Here is a 10,719-nt window from a genome sequence, read left to right on the forward strand (position 1 = left end):
ATAACTTTATATCACTTAATATTATTAATACGTATCGTATCTTGAAAAATATTTGCCATGGGTACAAATTATATACATTGCCACGAAAGAATAATGTCTATGTTGATATTCTGCATCCGCTTAAGTTAAAGCCTTAATCGTGCATCGGGACTAATGTTCTGAGCGACGAAACTAGAAATTAAATTAAATGTATTCAAAATTTAATATATATGCATAAAAAGTAATATTTGACTTATATACATCGTATAGTTTTTTATCTATACTATATATTTTTTTCTATATATGTAATATAATTTTTTAGACAAGAGTGGGTTGCTCTAGCACTTCCAACCAAGAGGTTGTGAGTTCGAGTCACCCCAAGAGCAAGGTGGGGAGTTCTTGGAGGGAGGGAGCCAAGGGTCTATCGGAAACAACCTCTCTACCCTCCCCAGACTCCACTAGTGGGATTATACTGGGTTGTTGTTGTAATATAATTTTTCGGTAAAAGGTGTTCGTTCACCTATTCACGCTCGAACCTATATATATGGTACGACACTAATTTCCTACCGCTCAAAATAAAAATAAATTGAACAAGGATAGGAATATATCTCTATCATATTCATCCATATTATCCCACAGGAATAAGTTCTTTTTGGCCCTTGGCAATTTACAAAAGGAAAAGGAAAAGATCCAAAAAATATCATCAAATAATAGAGGAAATGAGAGAATCCCACTAAGCTATAACTTGTATAAATACCTATCATCCCCTCTTCATTTTCCTCAAGCCAGCCAAAAAACCAAACAAAATACTCATCTCAAACATCCATTTAAACATTAACCATGGCCTCAATGCAATGCTACAAAGAAGAAGCTAAGGATTTTGATTACTATAGCCATGAGAAATCCTCAGGCACTTACCAAAAACCAACTAACTACTCGAACACTGGTTACCAACAATCTTACTATGAGAAAGAAAGGTGTTACGAAACCAACCCTGGAATGACTGGTTATGGTACTAGCCACGGCCATCAACATGGACTAGGTAACAGATATGGTAGCACTAACCCATGTGGGCCAATGATGGGGCATGGATCAGACCATGGTAAAATGGGCTATGGCTCGGGCCACAACACTCATGGAATGATGGGCTATGGCACGGGCCACAACACTCACATGCAAAAACCTGGGTTCAGTGGAACGGGCTCGGGCGCTTTGGGCCATGTTATGGGCTTTGGAAAAAAACATGAGGGACATGGTGGCTATGGAATGGGGGCAACTTCTGGTTGCACCACCACTTACAAGAAGCAACACCGCAGGAGAAAGGGTGGTTACGGTAGCGGCAGCGACTGTAGCGACAGCAGTGATGATGAACGTCGCTGCTAAATAACTACAGGTAACTGTTCATATTATCTGAAAAATTAAACATACAATCTGTTATAACAAGTTAAATTGAACTGATAGTGTAAAATTTCTTTTACGCAGATTTGGTAAGTAGTAGCCTGGCTTATGAGAAGGAAGAGAGTGAAGTTCCTAGTACTAGCTAGGGATTATATAACAATAAATAAAAAGCACATTTCAGCCATGGATTGACTACTGAAGTTATGAACCTACTATGGAACTTGAGAATTTGTGTGTGTGTGTTGGTGTATTACGTACTTTATAATAATGTAACTGCTTATTCCCTTTGAAAATAAATCTATGAGAAAATAACCTAAAAAAAAGGTCTTCTTGTGTGTGCTATGTTTTCTGCATGATGTAAAACCGCTTTGAGTTTATTACCGTGCCTGTGAGTTTAGTAATCTGCATGCAAGATTAGCAATTTTGCACCATACAAACTAAGAAAACCAAAAAATTTGCTAGGGTTAAAGATAAAGCAAATATGGGCTGAATAATTTATGATACTCCATACTTGTATTTACAGTTACAACTACAATTCAAATCGATCAAACAATTTCCGATTATAAATCACGGACTTAACACCAGTTAAGTTAAAATACATGAATAATGAGTCGTAAGATTCAAATAAAAAATTATATGAAGAACACCCAAAATAGATAACATAAATCAATGCACAAAATTGAAAATCAAATAGAAAGAAATATCCTAGCGAAAGGACTAATCGCAATCTTGAATAGGTATAGGAAGAAATTAATCGCTTTCCATCGAGGTAAAGGCAAGTCACACATTTCAAGATAGGAGTAAAAGGGCGGTGCACTAAGCTCTCACTATATGCGAGGTTCGGACCACAAGGGTCTGTCGTACGCAGCCTTAAGCATTCTAAATTGGAGTCATGGGAAAATATTCTTTAACTTAAGCATTCTAAATTGGAGTTTTTAAACAACTCCGTGCAAATCAATCAACAAATACAAACTCAGTCAATTAAGATTCCTATTTATGGAAAAAGGATAACAAGTTTAACCACCTGGGGATTGCTAGATTGTTTTGATGAAGCCACCAATCGAGTTGATTGCTGCAAATGAAGCACACAAGGAACTGGAATATGTCCATTCTTTTTTCGCCTATTCTGCCTATGTAGTGAAACATTAAGAATCTGAAAAAATGAGATGAAAGTGTTAAGCAACTTAATCATGGGTTTAAACCTGAAACATGTCCATTCAATTTCGTGCCTCCCTACTACTGCTGAAAAGTTAAGATTCTGTTTATCCAATTTAGCACCATATCAATGACTATTCAATGAAGTGGTAAGGTGGCCAAAGTATTATGACTATTTGCAGTACACTAAAGGGCATCCCGTTGCACTAAACTCCCGCTATGCGCAGAACCACGGTCTGTTGTACACAGTCTTGCCCTGCATTTCTGCAAGAGGCTGTTTCCACGACTATTTGCAGTACACTAACCAAGGAAATTGGAAAAGGTTGACAAGCAGGTCTAATAAGGTTTGTGAATCCATTAACCATCCCACTGTGCCTCATACTCAGAGGCTGATACATCAGCTCGGGTCGTGCAGGTACTTGTAGAACACCAGGGGCTCGGTAGTAAAGAGGGGGGTATCCACCAGGAAAAAAAGCTGAACATTCAGTGGCTCCTGCAATTCCTTGTGCATGCATATGTTGTAATTGAGCTTGCCTTGCCTCTTTCCTTTGAGCAATAGCTACATACAACGGCTTTTGGCCAAACATAAATCCTGTGAAACGCCTCACAACATCAATATACTTAACAGGACATTAAGAGAGAGAATCTTTTAACTTTCAGTACAGAGAATTTTGAAGCCATACTTCTACAGCACTAGCATCTCATCTTGTACAGACTCAACAAGAGCACGTAGGATGCAGTAAAACAGATGAAGATGCCAACTTAATTATATGATAAATAATCATACCATTACAAAAATATAAGCCGTCAAACTTTGAAGAGCAGATGAATAATATGAGAGAAAACTGAAGGGAAAACGAAAGGGGAAGGCATCTGTTAATTTTCCTTCAAGACATACCTTAGTTTTTCTGTGTATCAAAAGAGACACATAAAATAGCAGTAAGGAAATTTGTAGGAGTTCATGAGAGAACACTGTTGCTGAATAATGCGTGGCATCACATAATAACATGTGGTGTAGCACTATGTACTAGACCAAATAATCTAGGCATTCCTGGCAATGATTTCCACAAAAAACTTTACAGCTACGGTTCAGACAAGCTAGTACAGAAACTGATGGTTTCAATCATAAGAACTAGATGAATTCAAGTCGCTATACTGCTTATTTACTGTCCTTCATATTTCGGCTCAAATGTCACTTCTTTGTTGCGTCCCTATTACAAGTGGCTCTACTATTGTTCTTCTATTTCTCATTCCCCTTTCATCTTGATCCCCAATTCCCTGGCAATACCTTCTTGGCTCTGAGTACGTGTCCTTATTTGGAAGTTCAAAAGTTAACAAATGGGAGTAATAAATCTTTGGTAAAATAAAAAACTTTTTTCTTCTAGTCCATGCCTTGATCAGAAGTATGAAATGTGAGGTCATATTCACCTTCAAAGTTGAAACTCTCCAGAGAGCCAGCTTTACTTGTATAGCATCTCAATTTAGCCAGTTCATCTGACTAGAGCACATCTTAAGAGAAGAAGGTACCAGTACATTTCTAAAAGTAGGCTGTGTTAGAGATATGTTCAAATTATATTTCAGATACAAGGAAGTAGGACTTTTGTTAATCTGTTACACCCCGACTAAAACAACTCAAGGTTGTATTACTTACTGCAATTTTTTTATCTAGAGGTAGTGGATAAAAAAATTAAAAAAAAATAAAAAAATCTAGAGGTAGTGATGGGTTTGACAGACATCTCCTTGTGTATTCTCAAAACCCATAAGGCATGAAGGAGAGGAACATAGAATCGGACCTCTTCATAACCAAATGAACAGATGAAAAAGTTAATCGTTTTACAAAAGAATGTCTCTATGATTCTATGAAGACTAGTTGGGTGTGGTTACATAAAGGAACATCCAGCTATGCAATGGTTTAAAAATGTAATTTGGGGGGGAGGGGATGCAGCCTTTTTCGAAGAGTGATCATAAGGTTATAAAGTAAATAGCAGAACCATTCTGAAGTGAATTTCTTGGTTTGCCTTATAGCTTCAAATGTCCTCTACTTACAAGCAGTGAGTGAACCAAGAAAAAGTATGGCAGAAAGCTGTGAAAGTGCTTCAGCAATTAATTTCAGAAAATTGGATGGACTAAAAGAGAAATTAGATCTACTATATTTTGACTAGAGGGAGTAATAATATTGAAGTTTCTAAACTTGAAACAAGAAAATTAATTACCATAAAATGCACAAAAGTAACAGTTACCACAGAGGATTCAAAGGTACTTTCCTACCTTCTGTGCTTGACTTTGTCATATCAACGAACCTGGAGAAGATAACATAATTCATTCAATAAATTCTCAAAATAATGTGCCCTTACTCAGGTTCACACAGGATGATTGAAGAAGGTTATTGATAAAATAGTTGCAGGAAACCAAAATGCATTCATTAGAGGGAGACAAATAATAGGTGCCGCAATGGAGGATAACGAATACCTTGATTTGAGATTGAAACGGACAAGCTCAAAAGTACTTTGCATATTAGATTTTATAAAAGCATAATTGAGCTTCTTTTTTCAGTATGTCGAAGAAGATGGGTTTTGGGAGAAAACGGGTTAGAGCATGTATATCAACTTTTTAAAATGCTATGTGGTCATTAATCCAGCTCTAGAACACTTCTCTCCCCATAAAGAGGCTTGAGACATGGTGATTTTGTCACCATTTCTGTTCTTATCAGTAATGATAGCATTCAACTTAGTACTGAACAAAGCTTTAAATTACAACTGGTTAGCAAGGTTTCCAGGTGGCTAATGGACCTAGTAATAGGATGGAAGTATCTCATGTTCTTTTTGCTCACTATACCCTTATTCTATGAGGAGCAGAGGAGTCAACTACTGTATTTGAAGGCTATTTACTGGCTTTAGAGAAAATTTCAGGCCTTCATATGATTCAACGCCAAAAGTTGTCTTTTCTGGGTTAATGCATGCCAGAGCATCCATAAACTGGCAGACACCTTCAGAGCTAAAAGCATGTGAAAAAATGTCATTGAGAAATCTGAAAGAATATTAATGTCGTGGATGGAATGCCAACTTACACCCTCAGCATCAAGGAACATGTACTGGGGTGTATGTGAGTGGAAAACCATTTCAAAATCAATAAATTAAGATAAATCTGAGTTTGATCAGGAATTTCCCCCATTTTTGCATCATTGAAACGTCCCGAATACAAATGTGTGCCAATGTCGAAGAGAAGCTAAGCAAATTAAGGAGTGATTCCCTGGGGAAGGCAATCACGATTCACGACAAGAAAATGGTGGCACCTAATGAGATGGCAAACACCAAAGAAGAGCAAAAGAGAAGGCGTTCTTGGAATAAAGGGTTATTTCTTTTCATAAGTAAATTTTCATTAATGAAACACTACAAAGAGGGCAACAAAGCAGATCATGAAATGTTCTAGACTTGTAAACAGACTACTCAAAAACAGCATCTAGCAAGTCCATGAAATCATTAATACTAATTACAGGTTCTCCTTTAAATTTGTATACATCTGTACCTTGCAGCATAAAAAGATTCCTTTTTTCCTTCAAAACATCTCTCGTTCCTTTCAAGCAAAACTGTCCATATGATGCATAAAGGAATTTGCTTCCAAGTCTTCTTCGAACTTCTATCCATGCCTTGAACCTGCCAACTGTCAAGTAGCTCCATAAAATTTTGTGCCATCGCCAACTGTCAATGCACCCCATAACATATTTAGAAGTAGCATCCAGATCATCCAAGTGTGCTTGCATTGCAGAAGCAAGTGACTATCTGTTTCAGTGTCAGATTCACACAAAAAGTATTTATTGCAGAGGTTATACCCTCTCCTCTGCAAGTTACCCTGCACTAGACATGCACCATGCGCAGAAATCCACCAAAACATACAACCCTAGAGGCTATATGGAGCTTTGGTTAGCATCTGCCAAGGCCAGTGAATTTCAGAATCACCAGCTTGTTTTTTCAGTAGTTCATAACACGATTTCACAGAGAAATTTCCATCCTTACCTCCTGACCATAACAAAGAATCCTCCTTGTCTTCTTCATGTGCGATAACCTGGAATAATTGCATGAAATCACTAAATTCATCCATCTTCCGATCATTGAGTCCTCTTCTAAATTGAGAATCTCATTCAGAGCTGGAAATACAATCAGCTATCATAGCTTCCTGATTCGAAGTTAAACTGAATACTCTTGGTAAAAGATCTTTCAGCAAGCCTTCATCACACCATTTCTCAGTCCAAAGTTTAATTTTTCTCCCATTACCCACTTTTAATTTGATATTATCCTTAAACTCTACCCAACTATTTGCTTCAACATGGCCACCCGTAGGGAGTATTCACTAATTTTGGCTCTCAGTAACTCTCCATGCCATATTTTGAAATAACAATACTGTGTTTCTACCGTCATTTAGCCTCCATGGCTTTAGAGACTTAAAGATGATAGAAAAGACTTACTGAAAAGAGTGATCATAAGTAAATATAGTATAGGAAAAGATCAGTTCACTTAACCAGTTAGTCTAACTCATGGAGTCACAGTTTAGAAACATATTGGAGCCTATGGGAGGAATTCTTGGACGAGGTAAAATAGAAATAAGCGATGGGAAAAGAGCAGAAAATGCAGTTGAACAAATCAAAAGAAGATCAATAAATGGATAGATACTGAAAGGTATATTCTCTGACCTATATGTGTTGCTGGTTATTAGAAGGAAAGCACTAATGCAGAATGCGAGTGCTGGGAATTGGATTTTCCAGTTTAAAGGAGAATCAACCGGGAGATTAGTAGAGTGATGCACCTCTAAAACTCCTTAAGCATGTTAATCAGTATACATATCAAAGGGGTAACCTGCAACGGATGGAAACGGGGATGGTTAGTTTTCAGTAAGATCATGCTATAGCTTACTGCAAAGAGACAGGTTGGGGGAACAGCTGCAAAATGGGCTAGGAGAACGATATGGAAAGCAAAGGCACCATCAAAAGTAGATTGGTTTTGGATGGACTGCAGTACACAATGCATGCTTGGAACAGGATAATTTGCAGAAAAGAAGTTACAACTTGTGCAGCAGGCGTGATTTTTGTGAAGGAAAAAGCAGAATCAGTCAATCACGTTCTTTTGCATTTTCGATACATATGGAAGGGTTGGTGCATGTTGCTAATCCAATATTGATGCAGCGGTGATGCTAGGGGAACAGAATCAAGCATTAGACAGCTGGAAGGGAGCCAGAAATGAGGAAGGAACAGAGGCATATATGGAAATCAATTTTTTTAAGTGTATGCTGGACAGTTTAGCTTGAAAGAACTCATGCTTCGAAGAAGACTTATCTTTTGTAAACTATGATGTATAAAAAGTTTGAATCTTATAGCGAAGTGTGTTTTGCAAATGATACAGAATTTGTACTTGAGTTCATTGATCCCATACATAATTGAGGGATCAAATCCAGATACTTCCATACCTAGTCAGTTCTTCCTTGGTGCCTTTAATAAGTTTACTTATCAAAAAGTTCCAGTTGGTTGTCCCTTAATCTTAAATAAAGAATCAAAGCAACCAAGTAAATCAAAATAAATATGATAAAGCATCAGAAAATGTAAATGAATGAAGCAAATAGCATACAACTCTTATTGAACAGCTTCACATTGTAACAGATGCAAGTCTTTTTATCTCGGACACCATATACATTGGTAGATAATGTCATTCTTGAGTAGGAGATAAGTGTGTGCACAAGCAGCCCTAACTACTATGGTTTACAATTGAAGCCTGGATCGGACCTGCTTCATCCTCCAACACTTCGCACCTAGGCCGTGTATTTCTGTATGCATAAATAAAACACGAAGACATCTAAAAGACATGTTGGCAGGAGCTAGAATGTAGGATGAGAATCAAATTAAAGAGTTAATATTAGCAAACTGAATCCTCAATCATCTAGAAATAGCATTTATTAAATAATAAATACATAGTAACATTTATGCATTGCAGTGAAGGAAAAATATTATATCTAACTTAACTTCAAACATAATTTTGAAAAACAAATAAATAACCAAAGTTACAAGAGACAATAACTCCCAATGATCTGAGGCGCTGAGTCAAGACATGGAGGCGAGTGCATTATGAGGTTGATGGTTTGACCCAAGTTGGTGGGGAAAGAGTACTTTGTAAGCTCCCATATCTCTTCCACTACCACCTCCCTCATTCTTAATCTCGTACCAATCATCGGTAAAATATATGTGATTAGGCTTGACTCCTTTAAACTTAGAGGACTCAATCGAACTTGCTCCACTAAGGCCCAAAAAAATTGCGGAATCTCCCAAGTTGTTAATTTCCATCAATTCACCTTTGATTATATCTAATTCATACACTTTAATTTTAAAGGTCTGACCTCCATTTCCATGGGAATATCGGGTAACGAATAACAGTGAATTGGATACCTCAACTAGGTAGAACTGAACTGAATATTGACGAAACATATCATCCTTTAGGGAAAAAAGCAATTGTGGCTTAACAATTGGTTGAGGAGTGGCAGTTCCTGCAATGTCAAAAACCCAAACTTGGCCACGCCATGTCACACAATAAAATTTCCCATTATAGTAATTCATTGATGTTACTGCACCCGCTTTTGCAATATCAATTTTAGTCCAGTTAAGATCTCCAGGTCGCCAAAAAGCCAAAAGATCATAGTTTGCATAATAAGAAACCACCAGTACATAATCTGATGAAACTGAAGGATTGGCAGATAAGACAGCTTTGTCCATATAGTGCCAGAACTCTCCTTTCAATAGTTCTTCGTAACCATGAAAACCCCAAAATTCTTTTTCTGAAGGAAGTTGAATTTGGGTACGGGAGAAAGGATTCAACAAATTCATCTCTCCGTTATATGCACAGTGCAAAGCCATCCCTCCGTTGGAAAACACTCTCTCCCTCTAACTTCGGGGAGATATATGCGTGAAATTTTCTGCTTGGAAAGTGAGTAAAATTCTCGATAATCTTCATCTTTATCAGCCAACATTAGCAATGGAACTTGGGGCGAAAACACATCGAAATTTTTCTTTGTAGCAGCAGTTCGCCAAGAGGTATAAACGACACCAAAAGAAACGAAATCTTCAATCACTTTAACACGGTTTGCAATCTGAGTAAGGAGATCGTAAGGCAACTCTGCCCACTTCGACATAGCTCTGAAAGAAAAAACGATGTAACGTTGCTAGGAATCCGATGCTGACGAGAACTTTGGTGAAATCTAGTTCGAGTTCGATTTTACGATTCTCAAATATTTTTGTAAAATTTAATTTGGGTGAATTTTGATTTAAAATTAAAAATTTGTTTGGACTGTCAATTGTTTTTTTCGACTTTTACCAACTTATTTTTAGTTTTATGATCTTAACTCTTTTTTTTACATATGGGAGATTTAGTTTTACACATAAGAGATTTACTTTTACACATAAGAGATCTTTCATTTACACATAAGAGATTTAAAAAGATATTTTCTTAAATTAAACATTGTAAAAGGCCAAGAAGACCTAAAACCTCTAAATTTTGAGTCAAGTTTTGACATGTTATAAAGTCTTTTTTTTCAGAAATAATCTTAAATAGTCATGAGTTGACCCAAAAAACTGAACAATTTTATATCACTTAATATTATTAGTGCGTAGAGTATCTTGAAAAATATTTGCCAGGGGTACAAATTATTGAGTATATATTGCCACGAAAGAATAATGTCTATGTTGATATTCTGCATCCGTTTAAGTTAAACCCTTAATCGTGCATCTGGACCAATTTCATGAGTGGCGAATCTAGAAATTAAATTAAATATATTTAAATATATATATATATATATATATATATATATATGTATATATATAATGGTTGATCTTTACTTCATATTTTTTTTCAATTTTTTTATATACGATATAATTTTTTATATACTTAATACGATATTGCGGTAAAAGATGTTTGCCTAACCACACTTGAGCGGTAATGATTTCCTACCGTTCAAAATAAAAATAAATTAAACAAGGTTAGGAATATATCTCTATCATATTCATCCATGTATCCCACAAGAATAAGTTCTTTTGGCCCTTGGCAATTTACAAAAGGAAAAGGAAAAGATCCAAAAATCATCAAATAATGGAGGAAATGAGAGAATCCCACTAAGCTATAACTTGTATAAATACCTATCATCCCCTCTTCATTT

General features: G+C 36.4%; 1 long non-coding RNA gene across 1 annotated transcript; it reads left to right on the plus strand.

Annotated features, from left to right (window-relative positions):
• The first annotated feature begins 753 nt into the window (after nucleotides 1-753).
• On the plus strand, nucleotides 754-1,700 carry LOC107779381 (uncharacterized). The gene is made up of 2 exons (XR_012706210.1): nucleotides 754-1,372; nucleotides 1,462-1,700. It is a non-coding gene; the product is annotated as an uncharacterized LOC107779381 (long non-coding RNA).
• Nucleotides 1,701-10,719: the final 9,019 nt, after the last annotated feature.

Source organism: Nicotiana tabacum, chromosome 23 (genome assembly GCF_000715075.1).
Source record: "Nicotiana tabacum cultivar K326 chromosome 23, ASM71507v2, whole genome shotgun sequence".
Classification (NCBI taxonomy): domain Eukaryota; kingdom Viridiplantae; phylum Streptophyta; class Magnoliopsida; order Solanales; family Solanaceae; genus Nicotiana; species Nicotiana tabacum.